This window comes from Haliotis asinina, chromosome 2, assembly GCF_037392515.1.
Source record: "Haliotis asinina isolate JCU_RB_2024 chromosome 2, JCU_Hal_asi_v2, whole genome shotgun sequence".
Lineage (NCBI taxonomy): Eukaryota > Metazoa > Mollusca > Gastropoda > Lepetellida > Haliotidae > Haliotis > Haliotis asinina.
The window spans coordinates 6204635-6229766 of NC_090281.1; the positions used below are offsets into that span (position 1 = coordinate 6204635).

Sequence of the window (25132 nt, forward strand, 5' to 3'; positions counted from 1 at the left end):
TGTTGAAAAACCAGCACAGTCTCCATTTGTCTGGGACGTGATTTGTGACAGTTGAGAAATATATATCTAAATTTCTGATCAGCGTTTCAAGCCTCGGTAGCGCAGTAGGTAGCGCGTCAGTCTCATAATCAGTCAAGCTTCCAATGTCAGAGCAATCTGAAGGTCGTGAGTTCGATCCTCACCCGGGGCATTTCTTTTTTCTGTTTTTCCTTCATAATCATTACCATATTTGTTTCAAACTATTTCCACTCAGCTCTTCTACTGCTGTACCCGTCTGCCTGAAATATTCTGACCGATAAATATGTGACAAATGCAGCAACCACGAAATGGCTGTACAGCCACAACACAGGAAGTGCTTACATGAAGAAAATAAACGCATGTTTCAATTCCTTTTTCAAGTACACTCCTCCTTACGTCTCTCAGGATTATGATGTTAACTGCTGTTTCCTCACATTGTGCATCATTTACAACAGTCGAATGCAAGTTAAGGTGTTGAAAAACCAGCACAGTCTCCATTTATCACGAAATGGCTGTACAGCCACAACACAGGAAGTGCTTACATGAAGAAAATAAACGCATGTTTCAATTCCTTTTTCATGTACACTTCTCATTACATCTGTCAGGATTATGATGTTAACTGCTGTTTCCTCACGTTGTGCATCATTTACAACAGTCGAATGCAAGTTAAGGTGTTGAAAAACCAGCACAGTCTCCATTTGTCTGGCACGTGATTTGTGACAGTTGAGAAATATATATCTAAATTTCTGATCAGCGTTTCAAGCCTCGGTAGCGCAGTAGGTAGCGCGTCAGTCTCATAATCAGTCAAGCTTCCAATGTCAGAGCAATCTGAAGGTCGTGAGTTCGATCCTCACCCGGGGCATTTCTTTTTTCTGTTTTTCCTTCATAATCATTACCATATTTGTTTCAAACTATTTCCACTCAGCTCTTCTACTGCTGTACCCGTCTGCCTGAAATATTCTGACCGATAAATATGTGACAAATGCAGCAACCACGAAATGGCTGTACAGCCACAACACAGGAAGTGCTTACATGAAGAAAATAAACGCATGTTTCAATTCCTTTTTCAAGTACACTCCTCCTTACGTCTGTCAGGATTATGATGTTAACTGCTGTTTCCTCACATTGTGCATCATTTACAACAGTCGAATGCAAGTTAAGGTGTTGAAAAACCAGCACAGTCTCCATTTATCTGGCACTTCATTTGTGACAGTTGAGAAATATATATTTAAATTTCCGATCAGCGTTTCAAGCCTCGGTAGCGCAGGAGGTAGCGCGTCAGTCTCATAATCAGTCAAGCTTCCAATGTCAGAGCAATCTGAAGGTCGTCAGTTCGATCCTCACCCGGGGCATTTCTTTTTTCTGTTTTTCCTTCATAATCATTACCATATTTGTTTCAAACTATTTCTACTCAGCTCTTCTACTGCTGTACCCGTCTGCCTGAAATAGTCTGACCGATAGGTATGTGACAAATGCAGCAACCACGAAATGGCTGTACAGCCACAACACAGGAAGTGCTTACATGAAGAAAATAAACGCATGTTTCAATTCCTTTTTCAAGTACACTCCTAGTTACGTCTGTCAGGATTATGATGTTAACTGCTGTTTCCTCACATTGTGCATCATTTACAACAGTCGAATGCAAGTTAAGGTGTTGAAAAACCAGCACAGTCTCCATTTATCACGAAATGGCAGTACAGCCACAACACAGGAAGTGCTTACATGAAGAAAATAAACGCATGTTTCAATTCCTTTTTCATGTACACTTCTCATTACATCTGTCAGGATTATGATGTTAACTGCTGTTTCCTCACATTGTGCATCATTTACAACAGTCGAATGCAAGTTAAGGTGTTGAAAAACCAGCACAGTCTCCATTTGTCTGGGACGTGATTTGTGACAGTTGAGAAATATATATCTAAATTTCTGATCAGCGTTTCAAGCCTCGGTAGCGCAGTAGGTAGCGCGTCAGTCTCATAATCAGTCAAGCTTCCAATGTCAGAGCAATCTGAAGGTCGTGAGTTCGACCCTCACCCGGGGCATTTCTTTTTTCTGTTTTTCCTTCATAATCATTACCATATTTGTTTCAAACTATTTCCACTCAGCTCTTCTACTGCTGTACCCGTCTGCCTGAAATATTCTGACCGATAAATATGTGACAAATGCAGCAACCACGAAATGGCTGTACAGCCACAACACAGGAAGTGCTTACATGAAGAAAATAAACGCATGTTTCAATTCCTTTTTCAAGTACACTCCTCCTTACGTCTCTCAGGATTATGATGTTAACTGCTGTTTCCTCACATTGTGCATCATTTACAACAGTCGAATGCAAGTTAAGGTGTTGAAAAACCAGCACAGTCTCCATTTATCACGAAATGGCTGTACAGCCACAACACAGGAAGTGCTTACATGAAGAAAATAAACGCATGTTTCAATTCCTTTTTTATGTACACTTCTCATTACATCTGTCACGATTATGATGTTAACTGCTGTTTCCTCACATTGTGCATCATTTACAACAGTCGAATGCAAGTTAAGGTGTTGAAAAACCAGCACAGTCTCCATTTGTCTGGCACGTGATTTGTGACACTTGAGAAATATATATCTAAATTTCCGATCAGCGTTTCAAGCCTCGGTAGCGCAGTAGGTAGCGCGTCAGTCTCATAATCAGTCAAGCTTCCAATGTCAGAGCAATCTGAAGGTCGTCAGTTCGATCCTCACCCGGGGCATTACTTTTTTTTCTGTTTTTCCTTCATAATCATTACCATATTTGTTTCAAACTATTTCCACTCAGTTCTTCTACTGCTGTACCCGTCTGCCTGAAATAGTCTGACCGACAAATATGTGACAAATGATGCAAACTCGAAATGGCTGTACAGCCACAACACAGGAAGTGCTTACATGAAGAAAATAAACGCATGTTTCAATTCCTTTTTCAAGTACACTCCTCTTTACGTCTCTCAGGATTATGATGTTAACTGCTGTTTCCTCACATTGTGCATCATTTACAACAGTCGAATGCAAGTTAAGGTGTTGAAAAACCAGCACAGTCTCCATTTATCACGAAATGGCAGTACAGCCACAACACAGGAAGTGCTTACATGAAAAAAATAAACGCATGTTTCAATTCCTTTTTCAAATACACTTCTCATTACATCTGTCAGGATTATGATGTTAACTGCTGTTTCCTCACATTGTGCATCATTTACAACAGTCGAATGCAAGTTAAGGTGTTGAAAAACCATCACAGTCTCCATTTGTCTGGCACGTGATTTGTGACAGTTGAGAAATATATATTTAAATTTCCGATCAGCGTTTCAAGCCTCGGTAGCGCAGTAGGTAGCGCGTCAGTCTCATAATCAGTCAAGCTTCCAATGTCAGAGCAATCTGAAGGTCGTGAGTTCGATCCTCACCCGGGGCATTTCTTTTTTTTCTGTTTTTCCTTCATAATCATTACCATATTTGTTTCAAACTATTTCCACTCAGCTCTTCTACTGCTGTACCCGTCTGCCTGAAATTGTCTGACCGATAAATATGTGACAAATGCAGCAACCACGAAATGGCTGTACAGCCACAACACACGAAGTGCTTACATGAAGAAAATAAACGCATGTTTCAATTCCTTTTTCAAGTACACTCCTCCTTACGTCTCTCAGGATTATGATGTTAACTGCTGTTTCCTCACATTGTGCATCATTTACAACAGTCGAATGCAAGTTAAGGTGTTGAAAAACCAGCACAGTCTCCATTTATCTGGCACTTCATTTGTGACAGTTGAGAAATATGTATCCAAATTTCCGATCAGCGTTTCAAGCCTCGGTAGCGCAGTAGGTAGAGCGTCAGTCTCATAATCAGTCAAGCTTCCAATGTCAGAGCAATCTGAAGGTCGTCAGTTCGACCCTCACCCGGGGCATTTCTTTTTTCTGTTTTTCCTTCATAATCATTACCATATTTGTTTCAAACTATTTCCACTCAGCTCTTCTACTGCTGTACCCGTCTGCCTGAAATATTCTGACCGATAAATATGTGACAAATGCAGCAACCACGAAATGGCTGTACAGCCACAACACAGGAAGTGCTTACATGAAGAAAATAAACGCATGTTTCAATTCCTTTTTCAAGTACACTCCTCCTTACGTCTCTCAGGATTATGATGTTAACTGCTGTTTCCTCACATTGTGCATCATTTACAACAGTCGAATGCAAGTTAAGGTGTTGAAAAACCACCACAGTCTCCATTTATCACGAAATGGCTGTACAGCCACAACACAGGAAGTGCTTACATGAAGAAAATAAACGCATGTTTCAATTCCTTTTTTATGTACACTTCTCATTACATCTGTCACGATTATGATGTTAACTGCTGTTTCCTCACATTGTGCATCATTTACAACAGTCGAATGCAAGTTAAGGTGTTGAAAAACCAGCACAGTCTCCATTTGTCTGGCACGTGATTTGTGACACTTGAGAAATATATATCTAAATTTCCGATCAGCGTTTCAAGCCTCGGTAGCGCAGTAGGTAGCGCGTCAGTCTCATAATCAGTCAAGCTTCCAATGTCAGAGCAATCTGAAGGTCGTCAGTTCGATCCTCACCCGGGGCATTACTTTTTTTTCTGTTTTTCCTTCATAATCATTACCATATTTGTTTCAAACTATTTCCACTCAGTTCTTCTACTGCTGTACCCGTCTGCCTGAAATAGTCTGACCGACAAATATGTGACAAATGATGCAAACTCGAAATGGCTGTACAGCCACAACACAGGAAGTGCTTACATGAAGAAAATAAACGCATGTTTCAATTCCTTTTTCAAGTACACTCCTCTTTACGTCTCTCAGGATTATGATGTTAACTGCTGTTTCCTCACATTGTGCATCATTTACAACAGTCGAATGCAAGTTAAGGTGTTGAAAAACCAGCACAGTCTCCATTTATCACGAAATGGCAGTACAGCCACAACACAGGAAGTGCTTACATGAAAAAAATAAACGCATGTTTCAATTCCTTTTTCAAATACACTTCTCATTACATCTGTCAGGATTATGATGTTAACTGCTGTTTCCTCACATTGTGCATCATTTACAACAGTCGAATGCAAGTTAAGGTGTTGAAAAACCATCACAGTCTCCATTTGTCTGGCACGTGATTTGTGACAGTTGAGAAATATATATTTAAATTTCCGATCAGCGTTTCAAGCCTCGGTAGCGCAGTAGGTAGCGCGTCAGTCTCATAATCAGTCAAGCTTCCAATGTCAGAGCAATCTGAAGGTCGTGAGTTCGATCCTCACCCGGGGCATTTCTTTTTTTTCTGTTTTTCCTTCATAATCATTACCATATTTGTTTCAAACTATTTCCACTCAGCTCTTCTACTGCTGTACCCGTCTGCCTGAAATTGTCTGACCGATAAATATGTGACAAATGCAGCAACCACGAAATGGCTGTACAGCCACAACACACGAAGTGCTTACATGAAGAAAATAAACGCATGTTTCAATTCCTTTTTCAAGTACACTCCTCCTTACGTCTCTCAGGATTATGATGTTAACTGCTGTTTCCTCACATTGTGCATCATTTACAACAGTCGAATGCAAGTTAAGGTGTTGAAAAACCAGCACAGTCTCCATTTATCTGGCACTTCATTTGTGACAGTTGAGAAATATGTATCCAAATTTCCGATCAGCGTTTCAAGCCTCGGTAGCGCAGTAGGTAGCGCGTCAGTCTCATAATCAGTCAAGCTTCCAATGTCAGAGCAATCTGAAGGTCGTCAGTTCCATCCTCACCCAGGGCATTTCTTTTTTCTGTTTTTCCTTCATAATCATTACCATATTTGTTTCAAACTATTTCTACTCAGCTCTTCTACTGCTGTACCCGTCTGCCTGAAATAGTCTGACCGATAAATATGTGACAAATGCAGCAACCACGAAATGGCTGTACAGCCACAACACAGGAAGTGCTTACATGAAGAAAATAAACGCATGTTTCAATTCCTTTTTCAAGTACACTCCTCCTTACGTCTCTCAGGATTATGATGTTAACTGCTGTTTCCTCACATTGTGCATCATTTACAACAGTCGAATGCAAGTTAAGGTGTTGAAAAACCAGCACAGTCTCCATTTATCTGGCACTTCATTTGTGACAGTTGAGAAATATATATCCAAATTTCCGATCAGCGTTTCAAGCCTCGGTAGCGCAGTAGGTAGCGCGTCAGTCTCATAATCAGTCAAGCTTCCAATGTCAGAGCAATCTGAAGGTCGTGAGTTCGATCCTCACCCGGGGCATTTCTTTTTTCTGTTTTTCCTTCATAATCATTACCATATTTGTTTCAAACTATTTCCACTCAGCTCTTCTACTGCTGTACCCGTCTGCCTGAAATATTCTGACCGATAAATATGTGACAAATGCAGCAACCACGAAATGGCTGTACAGCCACAACACAGGAAGTGCTTACATGAAGAAAATAAACGCATGTTTCAATTCCTTTTTCAAGTACACTCCTCCTTACGTCTGTCAGGATTATGATGTTAACTGCTGTTTCCTCACATTGTGCATCATTTACAACAGTCGAATGCAAGTTAAGGTGTTGAAAAACCAGCACAGTCTCCATTTATCACGAAATGGCTGTACAGCCACAACACAGGAAGTGCTTACATGAAGAAAATAAACGCATGTTTCAATTCCTTTTTCATGTACACTTCTCATTACATCTGTCAGGATTATGATGTTAACTGCTGTTTCCTCACATTGTGCATCATTTACAACAGTCGAATGCAAGTTAAGGTGTTGAAAAACCAGCACAGTCTCCATTTGTCTGGCACGTGATTTGTGACAGTTGAGAAATATATATCTAAATTTCTGATCAGCGTTTCAAGCCTCGGTAGCGCAGTAGGTAGCGCGTCAGTCTCATAATCAGTCAAGCTTCCAATGTCAGAGCAATCTGAAGGTCGTGAGTTCGATCCTCACCCGGGGCATTTCTTTTTTCTGTTTTTCCTTCATAATCATTACCATATTTGTTTCAAACTATTTCCACTCAGCTCTTCTACTGCTGTACCCGTCTGCCTGAAATATTCTGACCGATAAATATGTGACAAATGCAGCAACCACGAAATGGCTGTACAGCCACAACACAGGAAGTGCTTACATGAAGAAAATAAACGCATGTTTCAATTCCTTTTTCATGTACACTTCTCATTACATCTGTCAGGATTATGATGTTAACTGCTGTTTCCTCACATTGTGCATCATTTACAACAGTCGAATGCAAGTTAAGGTGTTGAAAAACCAGCACAGTCTCCATTTGTCTGGCACGTGATTTGTGACAGTTGAGAAATATATATCTAAATTTCTGATCAGCGTTTCAAGCCTCGGTAGCGCAGTAGGTAGCGCGTCAGTCTCATAATCAGTCAAGCTTCCAATGTCAGAGCAATCTGAAGGTCGTGAGTTCGACCCTCACCCGGGGCATTTCTTTTTTCTGTTTTTCCTTCATAATCATTACCATATTTGTTTCAAACTATTTCCACTCAGCTCTTCTACTGCTGTACCCGTCTGCCTGAAATATTCTGACCGATAAATATGTGACAAATGCAGCAACCACGAAATGGCTGTACAGCCACAACACAGGAAGTGCTTACATGAAGAAAATAAACGCATGTTTCAATTCCTTTTTCAAGTACACTCCTCCTTACGTCTCTCAGGATTATGATGTTAACTGCTGTTTCCTCACATTGTGCATCATTTACAACAGTCGAATGCAAGTTAAGGTGTTGAAAAACCAGCACAGTCTCCATTTATCACGAAATGGCTGTACAGCCACAACACAGGAAGTGCTTACATGAAGAAAATAAACGCATGTTTCAATTCCTTTTTTATGTACACTTCTCATTACATCTGTCACGATTATGATGTTAACTGCTGTTTCCTCACATTGTGCATCATTTACAACAGTCGAATGCAAGTTAAGGTGTTGAAAAACCAGCACAGTCTCCATTTGTCTGGCACGTGATTTGTGACAGTTGAGAAATATATATCTAAATTTCTGATCAGCGTTTCAAGCCTCGGTAGCGCAGTAGGTAGCGCGTCAGTCTCATAATCAGTCAAGCTTCCAATGTCAGAGCAAACTGAAGGTCGTGAGTTCGATCCTCACCCGGGGCATTTCTTTTTTCTGTTTTTCCTTCATAATCATTACCATATTTGTTTCAAACTATTTCCACTCAGCTCTTCTACTGCTGTACCCGTCTGCCTGAAATATTCTGACCGATAAATATGTGACAAATGCAGCAACCACGAAATGGCTGTACAGCCACAACACAGGAAGTGCTTACATGAAGAAAATAAACGCATGTTTCAATTCCTTTTTCATGTACACTTCTCATTACATCTGTCAGGATTATGATGTTAACTGCTGTTTCCTCACATTGTGCATCATTTACAACAGTCGAATGCAAGTTAAGGTGTTGAAAAACCAGCACAGTCTCCATTTGTCTGGCACGTGATTTGTGACAGTTGAGAAATATATATCTAAATTTCTGATCAGCGTTTCAAGCCTCGGTAGCGCAGTAGGTAGCGCGTCAGTCTCATAATCAGTCAAGCTTCCAATGTCAGAGCAATCTGAAGGTCGTGAGTTCGACCCTCACCCGGGGCATTTCTTTTTTCTGTTTTTCCTTCATAATCATTACCATATTTGTTTCAAACTATTTCCACTCAGCTCTTCTACTGCTGTACCCGTCTGCCTGAAATATTCTGACCGATAAATATGTGACAAATGCAGCAACCACGAAATGGCTGTACAGCCACAACACAGGAAGTGCTTACATGAAGAAAATAAACGCATGTTTCAATTCCTTTTTCAAGTACACTCCTCCTTACGTCTCTCAGGATTATGATGTTAACTGCTGTTTCCTCACATTGTGCATCATTTACAACAGTCGAATGCAAGTTAAGGTGTTGAAAAACCAGCACAGTCTCCATTTATCACGAAATGGCTGTACAGCCACAACACAGGAAGTGCTTACATGAAGAAAATAAACGCATGTTTCAATTCCTTTTTTATGTACACTTCTCATTACATCTGTCACGATTATGATGTTAACTGCTGTTTCCTCACATTGTGCATCATTTACAACAGTCGAATGCAAGTTAAGGTGTTGAAAAACCAGCACAGTCTCCATTTGTCTGGCACGTGATTTGTGACACTTGAGAAATATATATCTAAATTTCCGATCAGCGTTTCAAGCCTCGGTAGCGCAGTAGGTAGCGCGTCAGTCTCATAATCAGTCAAGCTTCCAATGTCAGAGCAATCTGAAGGTCGTCAGTTCGATCCTCACCCGGGGCATTACTTTTTTTTCTGTTTTTCCTTCATAATCATTACCATATTTGTTTCAAACTATTTCCACTCAGTTCTTCTACTGCTGTACCCGTCTGCCTGAAATAGTCTGACCGACAAATATGTGACAAATGATGCAAACTCGAAATGGCTGTACAGCCACAACACAGGAAGTGCTTACATGAAGAAAATAAACGCATGTTTCAATTCCTTTTTCAAGTACACTCCTCTTTACGTCTCTCAGGATTATGATGTTAACTGCTGTTTCCTCACATTGTGCATCATTTACAACAGTCGAATGCAAGTTAAGGTGTTGAAAAACCAGCACAGTCTCCATTTATCACGAAATGGCAGTACAGCCACAACACAGGAAGTGCTTACATGAAAAAAATAAACGCATGTTTCAATTCCTTTTTCAAATACACTTCTCATTACATCTGTCAGGATTATGATGTTAACTGCTGTTTCCTCACATTGTGCATCATTTACAACAGTCGAATGCAAGTTAAGGTGTTGAAAAACCATCACAGTCTCCATTTGTCTGGCACGTGATTTGTGACAGTTGAGAAATATATATTTAAATTTCCGATCAGCGTTTCAAGCCTCGGTAGCGCAATAGGTAGCGCGTCAGTCTCATAATCAGTCAAGCTTCCAATGTCAGAGCAATCTGAAGGTCGTGAGTTCGATCCTCACCCGGGGCATTTCTTTTTTTTCTGTTTTTCCTTCATAATCATTACCATATTTGTTTCAAACTATTTCCACTCAGCTCTTCTACTGCTGTACCCGTCTGCCTGAAATTGTCTGACCGATAAATATGTGACAAATGCAGCAACCACGAAATGGCTGTACAGCCACAACACACGAAGTGCTTACATGAAGAAAATAAACGCATGTTTCAATTCCTTTTTCAAGTACACTCCTCCTTACGTCTCTCAGGATTATGATGTTAACTGCTGTTTCCTCACATTGTGCATCATTTACAACAGTCGAATGCAAGTTAAGGTGTTGAAAAACCAGCACAGTCTCCATTTATCACGAAATGGCTGTACAGCCACAACACAGGAAGTGCTTACATGAAGAAAATAAACGCATGTTTCAATTCCTTTTTTATGTACACTTCTCATTACATCTGTCAGGATTATGATGTTAACTGCTGTTTCCTCACATTGTGCATCATTTACAACAGTCGAATGCAAGTTAAGGTGTTGAAAAACCAGCACAGTCTCCATTTGTCTGGCACGTGATTTGTGACACTTGAGAAATATATATCTAAATTTCCGATCAGCGTTTCAAGCCTCGGTAGCGCAGTAGGTAGCGCGTCAGTCTCATAATCAGTCAAGCTTCCAATGTCAGAGCAATCTGAAGGTCGTCAGTTCGATCCTCACCCGGGGCATTACTTTTTTTTCTGTTTTTCCTTCATAATCATTACCATATTTGTTTCAAACTATTTCCACTCAGTTCTTCTACTGCTGTACCCGTCTGCCTGAAATAGTCTGACCGACAAATATGTGACAAATGATGCAAACTCGAAATGGCTGTACAGCCACAACACAGGAAGTGCTTACATGAAGAAAATAAACGCATGTTTCAATTCCTTTTTCAAGTACACTCCTCTTTACGTCTCTCAGGATTATGATGTTAACTGCTGTTTCCTCACATTGTGCATCATTTACAACAGTCGAATGCAAGTTAAGGTGTTGAAAAACCAGCACAGTCTCCATTTATCACGAAATGGCAGTACAGCCACAACACAGGAAGTGCTTACATGAAAAAAATAAACGCATGTTTCAATTCCTTTTTCAAATACACTTCTCATTACATCTGTCAGGATTATGATGTTAACTGCTGTTTCCTCACATTGTGCATCATTTACAACAGTCGAATGCAAGTTAAGGTGTTGAAAAACCATCACAGTCTCCATTTGTCTGGCACGTGATTTGTGACAGTTGAGAAATATATATTTAAATTTCCGATCAGCGTTTCAAGCCTCGGTAGCGCAGTAGGTAGCGCGTCAGTCTCATAATCAGTCAAGCTTCCAATGTCAGAGCAATCTGAAGGTCGTGAGTTCGATCCTCACCCGGGGCATTTCTTTTTTTTCTGTTTTTCCTTCATAATCATTACCATATTTGTTTCAAACTATTTCCACTCAGCTCTTCTACTGCTGTACCCGTCTGCCTGAAATTGTCTGACCGATAAATATGTGACAAATGCAGCAACCACGAAATGGCTGTACAGCCACAACACACGAAGTGCTTACATGAAGAAAATAAACGCATGTTTCAATTCCTTTTTCAAGTACACTCCTCCTTACGTCTCTCAGGATTATGATGTTAACTGCTGTTTCCTCACATTGTGCATCATTTACAACAGTCGAATGCAAGTTAAGGTGTTGAAAAACCAGCACAGTCTCCATTTATCTGACACTTCATTTGTGACAGTTGAGAAATATGTATCCAAATTTCCGATCAGCGTTTCAAGCCTCGGTAGCGCAGTAGGTAGCGCGTCAGTCTCATAATCAGTCAAGCTTCCAATGTCAGAGCAATCTGAAGGTCGTCAGTTCCATCCTCACCCAGGGCATTTCTTTTTTCTGTTTTTCCTTCATAATCATTACCATATTTGTTTCAAACTATTTCTACTCAGCTCTTCTACTGCTGTACCCGTCTGCCTGAAATAGTCTGACCGATAAATATGTGACAAATGCAGCAACCACGAAATGGCTGTACAGCCACAACACAGGAAGTGCTTACATGAAGAAAATAAACGCATGTTTCAATTCCTTTTTCAAGTACACTCCTCCTTACGTCTCTCAGGATTATGATGTTAACTGCTGTTTCCTCACATTGTGCATCATTTACAACAGTCGAATGCAAGTTAAGGTGTTGAAAAACCAGCACAGTCTCCATTTATCTGGCACTTCATTTGTGACAGTTGAGAAATATATATCCAAATTTCCGATCAGCGTTTCAAGCCTCGGTAGCGCAGTAGGTAGCGCGTCAGTCTCATAATCAGTCAAGCTTCCAATGTCAGAGCAATCTGAAGGTCGTGAGTTCGATCCTCACCCGGGGCATTTCTTTTTTTTCTGTTTTTCCTTCATAATCATTACCATATTTGTTTCAAACTATTTCCACTCAGTTCTTCTACTGCTGTACCCGTCTGCCTGAAATAGTCTGACCGACAAATATGTGACAAATGATGCAAACTCGAAATGGCTGTACAGCCACAACACAGGAAGTGCTTACATGAAGAAAATAAACGCATGTTTCAATTCCTTTTTCAAGTACACTCCTCCTTACGTCTCTCAGGATTATGATGTTAACTGCTGTTTCCTCACATTGTGCATCATTTACAACAGTCGAATGCAAGTTAAGGTGTTGAAAAACCAGCACAGTCTCCATTTATCACGAAATGGCAGTACAGCCACAACACAGGAAGTGCTTACATGAAAAAAATAAACGCATGTTTCAATTCCTTTTTCAAATACACTTCTCATTACATCTGTCAGGATTATGATGTTAACTGCTGTTTCCTCACATTGTGCATCATTTACAACAGTCGAATGCAAGTTAAGGTGTTGAAAAACCATCACAGTCTCCATTTGTCTGGCACGTGATTTGTGACAGTTGAGAAATATATATTTAAATTTCCGATCAGCGTTTCAAGCCTCGGTAGCGCAGTAGGTAGCGCGTCAGTCTCATAATCAGTCAAGCTTCCAATGTCAGAGCAATCTGAAGGTCGTGAGTTCGATCCTCACCCGGGGCATTTCTTTTTTTTCTGTTTTTCCTTCATAATCATTACCATATTTGTTTCAAACTATTTCCACTCAGCTCTTCTACTGCTGTACCCGTCTGCCTGAAATTGTCTGACCGATAAATATGTGACAAATGCAGCAACCACGAAATGGCTGTACAGCCACAACACAGGAAGTGCTTACATGAAGAAAATAAACGCATGTTTCAATTCCTTTTTCAAGTACACTCCTCCTTACGTCTCTCAGGATTATGATGTTAACTGCTGTTTCCTCACATTGTGCATCATTTACAACAGTCGAATGCAAGTTAAGGTGTTGAAAAACCAGCACAGTCTCCATTTATCTGGCACTTCATTTGTGACAGTTGAGAAATATGTATCCAAATTTCCGATCAGCGTTTCAAGCCTCGGTAGCGCAGTAGGTAGCGCGTCAGTCTCATAATCAGTCAAGCTTCCAATGTCAGAGCAATCTGAAGGTCGTCAGTTCCATCCTCACCCAGGGCATTTCTTTTTTCTGTTTTTCCTTCATAATCATTACCATATTTGTTTCAAACTATTTCTACTCAGCTCTTCTACTGCTGTACCCGTCTGCCTGAAATAGTCTGACCGATAAATATGTGACAAATGCAGCAACCACGAAATGGCTGTACAGCCACAACACAGGAAGTGCTTACATGAAGAAAATAAACGCATGTTTCAATTCCTTTTTCAAGTACACTCCTCCTTACGTCTCTCAGGATTATGATGTTAACTGCTGTTTCCTCACATTGTGCATCATTTACAACAGTCGAATGCAAGTTAAGGTGTTGAAAAACCATCACAGTCTCCATTTATCTGGCACTTCATTTGTGACAGTTGAGAAATATATATCCAAATTTCCGATCAGCGTTTCAAGCCTCGGTAGCGCAGTAGGTAGCGCGTCAGTCTCATAATCAGTCAAGCTTCCAATGTCAGAGCAATCTGAAGGTCGTGAGTTCGATCCTCACCCGGGGCATTTCTTTTTTTTCTGTTTTTCCTTCATAATCATTACCATATTTGTTTCAAACTATTTCCACTCAGCTCTTCTACTGCTGTACCCGTCTGCCTGAAATAGTCTGACCGATAAATATGTGACAAATGCAGCAACCACGAAATGGCTGTACAGCCACAACACAGGAAGTGCTTACATGAAGAAAATAAACGCATGTTTCAATTCCTTTTTCAAGTACACTCCTCCTTATGTCTCTCAGGATTATGATGTTAACTGCTGTTTCCTCACATTGTGCATCATTTACAACAGTCGAATGCAAGTTAAGGTGTTGAAAAACCAGCACAGTCTCCATTTATCTGGCACTTCATTTGTGACAGTTGAGAAATATATATCCAAATTTCCGATCAGCGTTTCAAGCCTCGGTAGCGCAGTAGGTAGCGCGTCAGTCTCATAATCAGTCAAGCTTCCAATGTCAGAGCAATCTGAAGGTCGTCAGTTCGATCCTCACCCGGGGCATTTCTTTTTTCTGTTTTTCCTTCATAATCATTACCATATTTGTTTCAAACTATTTCTACTCAGCTCTTCTACTGCTGTACCCGTCTGCCTGAAATAGTCTGACCGATAAATATGTGACAAATGCAGCAACCACGAAATGGCTGTACAGCCACAACACAGGAAGTGCTTACATGAAGAAAATAAACGCATGTTTCAATTCCTTTTTCAAGTACACTCCTCCTTACGTCTCTCAGGATTATGATGTTAACTGCTGTTTCCTCACATTGTGCATCATTTACAACAGTCGAATGCAAGTTAAGGTGTTGAAAAACCAGCACAGTCTCCATTTATCTGGCACTTCATTTGTGACAGTTGAGAAATATATATCCAAATTTCCGATCAGCGTTTCAAGCCTCGGTAGCGCAGTAGGTAGCGCGTCAGTCTCATAATCAGTCAAGCTTCCAATGTCAGAGCAATCTGAAGGTCGTGAGTTCGATCCTCACCCGGGGCATTTCTTTTTTTCTGTTTTTCCTTCATAATCATTACCATATTTGTTTCAAACTATTTCCACTCAGCTCTTCTACTGCTGTACCCGTCTGCCTGAAATAGTCTGACCGATAAATATGTGACAAATGCAGCAACCACGAAATGGCTGTACAGCCACAACACAGGAAGTGCTTACATGAAGAAAATAAACGCATGTTTCAATTCCTTTTTCAAGTACACTCCTCCTTACGTCTCTCAGGATTATGATGTTAACTGCTGTTTCCTCACATTGTGCATCATTTACAACAGTCGAATGCAAGTTAAGGTGTTGAAAAACCAGCACAGTCTCCATTTATCTGGCACTTCATTTGTGAAAGTTGAGAAATATGTATCCAAATTTCCGATCAGCGTTTCAAGCCTTGGTAGCGCAGTAGGTAGCGCGTCAGTCTCATAATCAGTCAAGCTTCCAATGTCAGAGCAATCTGAAGGTCGTCAGTTCCATCCTCACCCAGGGCATTTCTTTTTTCTGTTTTTCCTTCATAATCATTACCATATTTGTTTCAAACTATTTCTACTCAGCTCTTCTACTGCTGTACCCGTCTGCCTGAAATAGTCTGACCGATAAATATGTGACAAATGCAGCAACCACGAAATGGCTGTACAGCCACAACACAGGAAGTGCTTACATGAAGAAAATAAACGCATGTTTCAATTCCTTTTTCAAGTACACTCCTCCTTACGTCTCTCAGGATTATGATGTTAACTGCTGTTTCCTCACATTGTGCATCATTTACAACAGTCGAATGCAAGTTAAGGTGTTGAAAAACCAGCACAGTCTCCATTTATCTGGCACTTCATTTGTGACAGTTGAGAAATATATATCCAAATTTCCGATCAGCGTTTCAAGCCTCGGTAGCGCAGTAGGTAGCGCGTCAGTCTCATAATCAGTCAAGCTTCCAATGTCAGAGCAATCTGAAGGTCGTGAGTTCGATCCTCACCCGGGGCATTTCTTTTTTCTGTTTTTCCTTCATAATCATTACCATATTTGTTTCAAACTATTTCCACTCAGCTCTTCTACTGCTGTACCCGTCTGCCTGAAATAGTCTGACCGATAAATATGTGACAAATGCAGCAACCACGAAATGGCTGTACAGCCACAACACAGGAAGTGCTTACATGAAGAAAAAAAACGCATGTTTCAATTCCTTTTTCAAGTACACTCCTCCTTACGTCTCTCAGGATTATGATGTTAACTGCTGTTTCCTCACATTGTGCATCATTTACAACAGTCGAATGCAAGTTAAGGTGTTGAAAAACCAGCACAGTCTCCATTTATCTGGCACTTCATTTGTGACAGTTGAGAAATATATATCCAAATTTCCGATCAGCGTTTCAAGCCTCGGTAGCGCAGTAGGTAGCGCGTCAGTCTCATAATCAGTCAAGCTTCCAATGTCAGAGCAATCTGAAGGTCGTGAGTTCGATCCTCACCCGGGGCATTTCTTTTTTTTCTGTTTTTCCTTCATAATCATTACCATATTTGTTTCAAACTATTTCCACTCAGCTCTTCTACTGCTGTACCCGTCTGCCTGAAATAGTCTGACCGATAAATATGTGACAAATGCAGCAACCACGAAATGGCTGTACAGCCACAACACAGGAAGTGCTTACATGAAGAAAATAATCGCATGTTTCAATTCCTTTTTCAAGTACACTCCTCCTTATGTCTCTCAGGATTATGATGTTAACTGCTGTTTCCTCACATTGTGCATCATTTACAACAGTCGAATGCAAGTTAAGGTGTTGAAAAACCAGCACAGTCTCCATTTGTCTGGCACGTGATTTGTGACACTTGAGAAATATACATCTAAATTTCCGATCAGCGTTTCAAGCCTCGGTAGCGCAGTAGGTAGCGCGTCAGTCTCATAATCAGTCAAGCTTCCAATGTCAGAGCAATCTGAAGGTCGTCAGTTCGATCCTCACCCGGGGCATTACTTTTTTTTCTGTTTTTCCTTCATAATCATTACCATATTTGTTTCAAACTATTTCCACTCAGTTCTTCTACTGCTGTACCCGTCTGCCTGAAATAGTCTGACCGACAAATATGTGACAAATGATGCAAACTCGAAATGGCTGTACAGCCACAACACAGGAAGTGCTTACATGAAGAAAATAAACGCATGTTTCAATTCCTTTTTCAAGTACACTCCTCCTTACGTCTCTCAGGATTATGATGTTAACTGCTGTTTCCTCACATTGTGCATCATTTACAACAGTCGAATGCAAGTTAAGGTGTTGAAAAACCAGCACAGTCTCCATTTATCACGAAATGGCAGTACAGCCACAACACAGGAAGTGCTTACATGAAAAAAATAAACGCATGTTTCAATTCCTTTTTCAAATACACTTCTCATTACATCTGTCAGGATTATGATGTTAACTGCTGTTTCCTCACATTGTGCATCATTTACAACAGTCGAATGCAAGTTAAGGTGTTGAAAAACCATCACACTCTCCATTTGTCTGGCACGTGATTTGTGACAGTTGAGAAATATATATTTAAATTTCCGATCAGCGTTTCAAGCCTCGGTAGCGCAGTAGGTAGCGCGTCAGTCTCATAATCAGTCAAGCTTCCAATGTCAGAGCAATCTGAAGGTCGTGAGTTCGATCCTCACCCGGGGCATTTCTTTTTTTTCTGTTTTTCCTTCATAATCATTACCATATTTGTTTCAAACTATTTCCACTCAGCTCTTCTACTGCTGTACCCGTCTGCCTGAAATAGTCTGACCGATAAATATGTGACAAATGCAGCAACCACGAAATGGATGTACAGCCACAACACAGGAAGTGCTTACATGAAGAAAATAAACGCATGTTTCAATTCCTTTTTCAAGTACACTCCTCCTTACGTCTCTCAGGATTATGATGTTAACTGCTGTTTCCTCACATTGTGCATCATTTACAACAGTCGAATGCAAGTTAAGGTGTTGAAAAACCAGCACAGTCTCCATTTATCTGGCACTTCATTTGTGACAGTTGAGAAATATATATTTAAATTTCCGATCAGCGTTTCAAGCCTCGGTAGCGCAGTAGGTAGCGCGTCAGTCTCATAATCAGTCAAGCTTCCAATGTCAGAGCAATCTGAAGGTCGTGAGTTCGATCCTCACCCGGGGATTTCTTTTTTCTGTTTTTCCTTCATAATCATTACCATATTTGTTTCAAACTATTTCTACTCAGCTCTTCTACTGCTGTACCCGTCTGCCTGAAATAGTCTGACCGATAAGTATGTGACAAATGCAGCAAACACGAAATGGCTGTACAGCCACAACACAGGAAGTGCTTACATGAAGAAAATAAACGCATGTTTCAATTCCTTTTTCAAGTACACTCCTCCTTACGTCTCTCAGGATTATGATGTTAACTGCTGTTTCCTCACATTGTGCATCATTTACAACAGTCGAATGCAAGTTAAGGTGTTGAAAAACCAGCACAGTCTCCATTTATCTGGCACTTCATTTGTGACAGTTGAGAAATATATATTTAAATTTCCGATCAGCGTTTCAAGCCTCGGTAGCGCAGTAGGTAGCGCGTCAGTCTCATAATCAGTCAAGCTTCCAATGTCAGAGCAATCTGAAGGTCGTCAGTTCGATCCTCACCCAGGGCATTTCTTTTTTCTGTTTTTCCTTCATAATCATTACCATATTTGTTTCTAACTATTTCTACTCAGCTCTTCTACTGCTGTACCCGTCTGCCTGAAATAGTCTGACCGATAAATATGTGACAAATGCAGCAACCACGAAATGGCTGTACAGCCACAACACAGGAAGTGCTTACATGAAGAAAATAAACGCATGTTTCAGTTCCTTTTTCAAGTACACTCCTCCTTACGTCTCTCAGGATTATGATGTTAACTGCTGTTTCCTCACATTGTGCATCATTTACAACAGTCGAATGCAAGTTAAGGTGTTGAAAAACCAGCACAGTCTCCATTTATCTGGCACTTCATTTGTGACAGTTGAGAAATATATATCTAAATTTCCGATCAGCGTTTCAAGCCTCGGTAGCGCAGTAGGTAGCGCTTCAGTCTCATAATCAGTCAAGCTTCCAATGTCAGAGCAATCTGAAGGTCGTGAGTTCGATCCTCACCCGGGGCATTTCTTTTTTTTCTGTTTTTCCTTCATAATCATTACCATATTTGTTTCAAACTTTTTCCACTCAGCTCTTCTACTGCTGTTCCCGTCTGCCTGAAATAGTCTGACCGATAAATATGTGACAAATGCAGCAACCACGAAATGGCTGTACAGCCACAACACAGGAAGTGCTTACATGAAGAAAATAAACGCATGTTTCAATTCCTTTTTCAAGTACACTCCTCCTTACGTCTCTCAGGATTATGATGTTAACTGCTGTTTCCTCACATTGTGCATCATTTACAACAGTCGAATGCAAGTTAAGGTGTTGAAAAACCAGCACAGTCTCCATTTATCACGAAATGGCTGTACAGCCACAACACACGAAGTGCTTACATGAAGAAAATAAACGCATGTTTCAATTCCTTTTTCATGTACACTTCTCATTACATCTGTCACGATTATGATGTTAACTGCTGTTTCCTCACATTGTGCATCATTTACAACAGTCGAATGCAAGTTAAGGTGTTGGAAAACCAGCACAGTCTCCATTTGTCTGGCACGTGATTTGTGACACTTGAGAAATATATATCTAAATTTCCGATCAGCGTTTCAAGCCTCGGTAGCGCAGTAGGTAGCGCGTCAGTCTCATAATCAATCAAGCTTCCAATGTCAGAGCATTCTGAAGGTCGTCAGTTCCATCCTCACCCAGGGCATTTCTTTTTTCTGTTTTTCCTTCATAATCATTACCATATTTGTTTCAAACTATTTCTACTCAGCTCTTCTACTGCTGTACCCGTCTGCCTGAAATAGTCTGACCGATAAATATGTGACAAATGCAGCAACCACGAAATGGCTGTACAGACACAACACACGAAGTGCTTACATGAAGAAAATAAACGCATGTTTCAATTCCTTTTTCAAGTACACTCCTCCTTACGTCTCTCAGGATTATGATGTTAACTGCTGTTTCCTCACATTGTGCATCATTTACAACAGTCGAATGCAAGTTAAGGTGTTGAAAAACCAGCACAGTCTCCATTTATCTGGCACTTCATTTGTGACAGTTGAGAAATATATATCCAAATTTCCGATCAGCGTTTCAAGCCTCGGTAGCGCAGTAGGTAGCGCGTCAGTCTCATAATCAGTCAAGCTTCCAATGTCAGAGCAATCTGAAGGTCGTGAGTTCGATCCTCACCCGGGGCATTTCTTTTTTTTTCTGTTTTTCCTTCATAATCATTACCATATTTGTTTCAAACTATTTCCACTCAGCTCTTCTACTGCTGTACCCGTCTGCCTGAAATAGTCTGACCGACAAATATGTGACAAATGATGCAAACTCGAAATGGCTGTACAGCCACAACACAGGAAGTGCTTACATGAAGAAAATAAACGCATGTTTCAATTCCTTTTTCAAGTACACTCCTCCTTACGTCTCTCAGGATTATGATGTTAACTGCTGTTTCCTCACATTGTGCATCATTTACAACAGTCGAATGCAAGTTAAGGTGTTGAAAAACCAGCACAGTCTCCATTTATCACGAAATGGCAGTACAGCCACAACACAGGAAGTGCTTACATGAAAAAAATAAACGCATGTTTCAATTCCTTTTTCAAATACACTTCTCATTACATCTGTCAGGATTATGATGTTAACTGCTGTTTCCTCACATTGTGCATCATTTACAACAGTCGAATGCAAGTTAAGGTGTTGAAAAACCATCACAGTCTCCATTTGTCTGGCACGTGATTTGTGACAGTTGAGAAATATATATTTAAATTTCCGATCAGCGTTTCAAGCCTCGGTAGCGCAGTAGGTAGCGCGTCAGTCTCATAATCAGTCAAGCTTCCAATGTCAGAGCAATCTGAAGGTCGTCAGTTCCATCCTCACCCAGGGCATTTCTTTTTTCTGTTTTTCCTTCATAATCATTACCATATTTGTTTCAAACTATTTCTACTCAGCTCTTCTACTGCTGTACCCGTCTGCCTGAAATAGTCTGACCGATAAATATGTGACAAATGCAGCAACCACGAAATGGCTGTACAGCCACAACACAGGAAGTGCTTACATGAAGAAAATAAACGCATGTTTCAATTCCTTTTTCAAGTACACTCCTCCTTACGTCTCTCAGGATTATGATGTTAACTGCTGTTTCCTCACATTGTGCATCATTTACAACAGTCGAATGCAAGTTAAGGTGTTGAAAAACCAGCACAGTCTCCATTTATCTGGCACTTCATTTGTGACAGTTGAGAAATATATATCCAAATTTCCGATCAGCGTTTCAAGCCTCGGTAGCGCAGTAGGTAGCGCGTCAGTCTCATAATCAGTCAAGCTTCCAATGTCAGAGCAATCTGAAGGTCGTGAGTTCGATCCTCACCCGGGGCATTTCTTTTTTTTCTGTTTTTCCTTCATAATCATTACCATATTTGTTTCAAACTATTTCCACTCAGCTCTTCTACTGCTGTACCCGTCTGCCTGAAATAGTCTGACCGATAAATATGTGACAAATGCAGCAACCACGAAATGGCTGTACAGCCACAACACAGGAAGTGCTTACATGAAGAAAATAAACGCATGTTTCAATTCCTTTTTCAAGTACACTCCTCCTTATGTCTCTCAGGATTATGATGTTAACTGCTGTTTCCTCACATTGTGCATCATTTACAACAGTCGAATGCAAGTTAAGGTGTTGAAAAACCAGCACAGTCTCCATTTATCTGGCACTTCATTTGTGACAGTTGAGAAATATATATCCAAATTTCCGATCAGCGTTTCAAGCCTCGGTAGCGCAGTAGGTAGCGCGTCAGTCTCATAATCAGTCAAGCTTCCAATGTCAGAGCAATCTGAAGGTCGTGAGTTCGATCCTCACCCGGGGCATTTCTTTTTTCTGTTTTTCCTTCATAATCATTACCATATTTGTTTCAAACTATTTCTACTCAGCTCTTCTACTGCTGTACCCGTCTGCCTGAAATAGTCTGACCGATAAATATGTGACAAATGCAGCAACCACGAAATGGCTGTACAGCCACAACACAGGAAGTGCTTACATGAAGAAAATAAACGCATGTTTCAATTCCTTTTTCAAGTACACTCCTCCTTACGTCTCTCAGGATTATGATGTTAACTGCTGTTTCCTCACATTGTGCATCATTTACAACAGTCGAATGCAAGTTAAGGTGTTGAAAAACCAGCACAGTCTCCATTTATCTGGCACTTCATTTGTGACAGTTGAGAAATATATATCCAAATTTCCGATCAGCGTTTCAAGCCTCGGTAGCGCAGTAGGTAGCGCGTCAGTCTCATAATCAGTCAAGCTTCCAATGTCAGAGCAATCTGAAGGTCGTGAGTTCGATCCTCACCCGGGGCATTTCTTTTTTTCTGTTTTTCCTTCATAATCATTACCATATTTGTTTCAAACTATTTCCACTCAGCTCTTCTACTGCTGTACCCGTCTGCCTGAAATAGTCTGACCGATAAATATGTGACAAATGCAGCAACCACGAAATGGCTGTACAGCCACAACACAGGAAGTGCTTACATGAAGAAAATAAACGCATGTTTCAATTCCTTTTTCAAGTACACTCCTCCTTACGTCTCTCAGGATTATGATGTTAACTGCTGTTTCCTCACATTGTGCATCATTTACAACAGTCGAATGCAAGTTAAGGTGTTGAAAAACCAGCACAGTCTCCATTTATCTGGCACTTCATTTGTGACAGTTGAGAAATATGTATCCAAATTTCCGATCAGCGTTTCAAGCCTCGGTAGCGCAGTAGGTAGCGCGTCAGTCTCATAATCAGTCAAGCTTCCAATGTCAGAGCAATCTGAAGGTCGTCAGTTCCATCCTCACCCAGGGCATTTCTTTTTTCTGTTTTTCCTTCATAATCATTACCATATTTGTTTCAAACTATTTCTACTCAGCTCTTCTACTGCTGTACCCGTCTGCCTGAAATAGTCTGACCGATAAATATGTGACAAATGCAGCAACCACGAAATGGCTGTACAGCCACAACACAGGAAGTGCTTACATGAAGAAAATAAACGCATGTTTCAATTCCTTTTTCAAGTACACTCCTCCTTACGTCTCTCAGGATTATGATGTTAACTGCTGTTTCCTCACATTGTGCATCATTTACAACAGTCGAATGCAAGTTAAGGTGTTGAAAAACCAGCACAGTCTCCATTTATCTGGCACTTCATTTGTGACAGTTGAGAAATATATATCCAAATTTCCGATCAGCGTTTCAAGCCTCGGTAGCGCAGTAGGTAGCGCGTCAGTCTCATAATCAGTCAAGCTTCCAATGTCAGAGCAATCTGAAGGTCGTGAGTTCGATCCTCACCCGGGGCATTTCTTTTTTTCTGTTTTTCCTTCATAATCATTACCATATTTGTTTCAAACTATTTCCACTCAGCTCTTCTACTGCTGTACCCGTCTGCCTGAAATAGTCTGACCGATAAATATGTGACAAATGCAGCAACCACGAAATGGCTGTACAGCCACAACACAGGAAGTGCTTACATGAAGAAAATAAACGCATGTTTCAATTCCTTTTTCAAGTACACTCCTCCTTACGTCTCTCAGGATTATGATGTTAACTGCTGTTTCCTCACATTGTGCATCATTTACAACAGTCGAATGCAAGTTAAGGTGTTGAAAAACCAGCACAGTCTCCATTTATCTGGCACTTCATTTGTGACAGTTGAGAAATATGTATCCAAATTTCCGATCAGCGTTTCAAGCCTCGGTAGCGCAGTAGGTAGCGCGTCAGTCTCATAATCAGTCAAGCTTCCAATGTCAGAGCAATCTGAAGGTCGTCAGTTCCATCCTCACCCAGGGCATTTCTTTTTTCTGTTTTTCCTTCATAATCATTACCATATTTGTTTCAAACTATTTCTACTCAGCTCTTCTACTGCTGTACCCGTCTGCCTGAAATAGTCTGACCGATAAATATGTGACAAATGCAGCAACCACGAAATGGCTGTACAGCCACAACACAGGAAGTGGTTACATGAAGAAAATAAACGCATGTTTCAATTCCTTTTTCAAGTACACTCCTCCTTACGTCTCTCAGGATTATGATGTTAACTGCTGTTTCCTCACATTGTGCATCATTTACAACAGTCGAATGCAAGTTAAGGTGTTGAAAAACCAGCACAGTCTCCATTTATCTGGCACTTCATTTGTGACAGTTGAGAAATATATATCCAAATTTCCGATCAGCGTTTCAAGCCTCGGTAGCGCAGTAGGTAGCGCGTCAGTCTCATAATCAGTCAAGCTTCCAATGTCAGAGCAATCTGAAGGTCGTGAGTTCGATCCTCACCCGGGGCATTTCTTTTTTCTGTTTTTCCTTCATAATCATTACCATATTTGTTTCAAACTATTTCCACTCAGCTCTTCTACTGCTGTACCCGTCTGCCTGAAATAGTCTGACCGATAAATATGTGACAAATGCAGCAACCACGAAATGGCTGTACAGCCACAACACAGGAAGTGCTTACATGAAGAAAAAAAACGCATGTTTCAATTCCTTTTTCAAGTACACTCCTCCTTACGTCTCTCAGGATTATGATGTTAACTGCTGTTTCCTCACATTGTGCATCATTTACAACAGTCGAATGCAAGTTAAGGTGTTGAAAAACCAGCACAGTCTCCATTTATCTGGCACTTCATTTGTGACAGTTGAGAAATATATATCCAAATTTCCGATCAGCGTTTCAAGCCTCGGTAGCGCAGTAGGTAGCGCGTCAGTCTCATAATCAGTCAAGCTTCCAATGTCAGAGCAATCTGAAGGTCGTGAGTTCGATCCTCACCCGGGGCATTTCTTTTTTTTCTGTTTTTCCTTCATAATCATTACCATATTTGTTTCAAACTATTTCCACTCAGCTCTTCTACTGCTGTACCCGTCTGCCTGAAATAGTCTGACCGATAAATATGTGACAAATGCAGCAACCACGAAATGGCTG

The 25132-nt window shown here is 40.6% G+C and overlaps 22 non-coding genes across 22 annotated transcripts; all 22 read left to right on the forward strand.

The window, feature by feature from the left end:
• The first annotated feature begins 90 nt into the window (after positions 1-90).
• Trnam-cau (transfer RNA methionine (anticodon CAU)) lies at positions 91-190 on the forward strand. The gene is made up of 2 exons: positions 91-127; positions 155-190. It is a non-coding gene; the product is annotated as a tRNA-Met (tRNA).
• Positions 191-780: 590 nt separating this feature from the next.
• Positions 781-880, forward strand: Trnam-cau (transfer RNA methionine (anticodon CAU)). Its single transcript has 2 exons — positions 781-817; positions 845-880. It is a non-coding gene; the product is annotated as a tRNA-Met (tRNA).
• A 2462-nt stretch (positions 881-3342) lies between these two features.
• On the forward strand, positions 3343-3442 carry Trnam-cau (transfer RNA methionine (anticodon CAU)). Its single transcript has 2 exons — positions 3343-3379; positions 3407-3442. It is a non-coding gene; the product is annotated as a tRNA-Met (tRNA).
• A 1774-nt stretch (positions 3443-5216) lies between these two features.
• Positions 5217-5316, forward strand: Trnam-cau (transfer RNA methionine (anticodon CAU)). The gene is made up of 2 exons: positions 5217-5253; positions 5281-5316. It is a non-coding gene; the product is annotated as a tRNA-Met (tRNA).
• An 882-nt stretch (positions 5317-6198) lies between these two features.
• Trnam-cau (transfer RNA methionine (anticodon CAU)) lies at positions 6199-6298 on the forward strand. Its single transcript has 2 exons — positions 6199-6235; positions 6263-6298. It is a non-coding gene; the product is annotated as a tRNA-Met (tRNA).
• Positions 6299-6888: 590 nt separating this feature from the next.
• On the forward strand, positions 6889-6988 carry Trnam-cau (transfer RNA methionine (anticodon CAU)). The gene is made up of 2 exons: positions 6889-6925; positions 6953-6988. It is a non-coding gene; the product is annotated as a tRNA-Met (tRNA).
• Positions 6989-8068: 1080 nt separating this feature from the next.
• Positions 8069-8168, forward strand: Trnam-cau (transfer RNA methionine (anticodon CAU)). The gene is made up of 2 exons: positions 8069-8105; positions 8133-8168. It is a non-coding gene; the product is annotated as a tRNA-Met (tRNA).
• A 3156-nt stretch (positions 8169-11324) lies between these two features.
• Trnam-cau (transfer RNA methionine (anticodon CAU)) lies at positions 11325-11424 on the forward strand. Its single transcript has 2 exons — positions 11325-11361; positions 11389-11424. It is a non-coding gene; the product is annotated as a tRNA-Met (tRNA).
• An 882-nt stretch (positions 11425-12306) lies between these two features.
• On the forward strand, positions 12307-12406 carry Trnam-cau (transfer RNA methionine (anticodon CAU)). The gene is made up of 2 exons: positions 12307-12343; positions 12371-12406. It is a non-coding gene; the product is annotated as a tRNA-Met (tRNA).
• Positions 12407-12998: 592 nt separating this feature from the next.
• Positions 12999-13098, forward strand: Trnam-cau (transfer RNA methionine (anticodon CAU)). Its single transcript has 2 exons — positions 12999-13035; positions 13063-13098. It is a non-coding gene; the product is annotated as a tRNA-Met (tRNA).
• Positions 13099-13980: 882 nt separating this feature from the next.
• Trnam-cau (transfer RNA methionine (anticodon CAU)) lies at positions 13981-14080 on the forward strand. The gene is made up of 2 exons: positions 13981-14017; positions 14045-14080. It is a non-coding gene; the product is annotated as a tRNA-Met (tRNA).
• Positions 14081-14962: 882 nt separating this feature from the next.
• Trnam-cau (transfer RNA methionine (anticodon CAU)) lies at positions 14963-15062 on the forward strand. Its single transcript has 2 exons — positions 14963-14999; positions 15027-15062. It is a non-coding gene; the product is annotated as a tRNA-Met (tRNA).
• Positions 15063-15943: 881 nt separating this feature from the next.
• Trnam-cau (transfer RNA methionine (anticodon CAU)) lies at positions 15944-16043 on the forward strand. Its single transcript has 2 exons — positions 15944-15980; positions 16008-16043. It is a non-coding gene; the product is annotated as a tRNA-Met (tRNA).
• Positions 16044-16433: 390 nt separating this feature from the next.
• Positions 16434-16533, forward strand: Trnam-cau (transfer RNA methionine (anticodon CAU)). Its single transcript has 2 exons — positions 16434-16470; positions 16498-16533. It is a non-coding gene; the product is annotated as a tRNA-Met (tRNA).
• A 1084-nt stretch (positions 16534-17617) lies between these two features.
• Trnam-cau (transfer RNA methionine (anticodon CAU)) lies at positions 17618-17717 on the forward strand. The gene is made up of 2 exons: positions 17618-17654; positions 17682-17717. It is a non-coding gene; the product is annotated as a tRNA-Met (tRNA).
• A 2553-nt stretch (positions 17718-20270) lies between these two features.
• Trnam-cau (transfer RNA methionine (anticodon CAU)) lies at positions 20271-20370 on the forward strand. Its single transcript has 2 exons — positions 20271-20307; positions 20335-20370. It is a non-coding gene; the product is annotated as a tRNA-Met (tRNA).
• Positions 20371-21453: 1083 nt separating this feature from the next.
• Positions 21454-21553, forward strand: Trnam-cau (transfer RNA methionine (anticodon CAU)). Its single transcript has 2 exons — positions 21454-21490; positions 21518-21553. It is a non-coding gene; the product is annotated as a tRNA-Met (tRNA).
• A 392-nt stretch (positions 21554-21945) lies between these two features.
• Trnam-cau (transfer RNA methionine (anticodon CAU)) lies at positions 21946-22045 on the forward strand. The gene is made up of 2 exons: positions 21946-21982; positions 22010-22045. It is a non-coding gene; the product is annotated as a tRNA-Met (tRNA).
• A 390-nt stretch (positions 22046-22435) lies between these two features.
• On the forward strand, positions 22436-22535 carry Trnam-cau (transfer RNA methionine (anticodon CAU)). Its single transcript has 2 exons — positions 22436-22472; positions 22500-22535. It is a non-coding gene; the product is annotated as a tRNA-Met (tRNA).
• Positions 22536-23416: 881 nt separating this feature from the next.
• On the forward strand, positions 23417-23516 carry Trnam-cau (transfer RNA methionine (anticodon CAU)). The gene is made up of 2 exons: positions 23417-23453; positions 23481-23516. It is a non-coding gene; the product is annotated as a tRNA-Met (tRNA).
• An 881-nt stretch (positions 23517-24397) lies between these two features.
• Trnam-cau (transfer RNA methionine (anticodon CAU)) lies at positions 24398-24497 on the forward strand. Its single transcript has 2 exons — positions 24398-24434; positions 24462-24497. It is a non-coding gene; the product is annotated as a tRNA-Met (tRNA).
• Positions 24498-24887: 390 nt separating this feature from the next.
• On the forward strand, positions 24888-24987 carry Trnam-cau (transfer RNA methionine (anticodon CAU)). Its single transcript has 2 exons — positions 24888-24924; positions 24952-24987. It is a non-coding gene; the product is annotated as a tRNA-Met (tRNA).
• Positions 24988-25132: the final 145 nt, after the last annotated feature.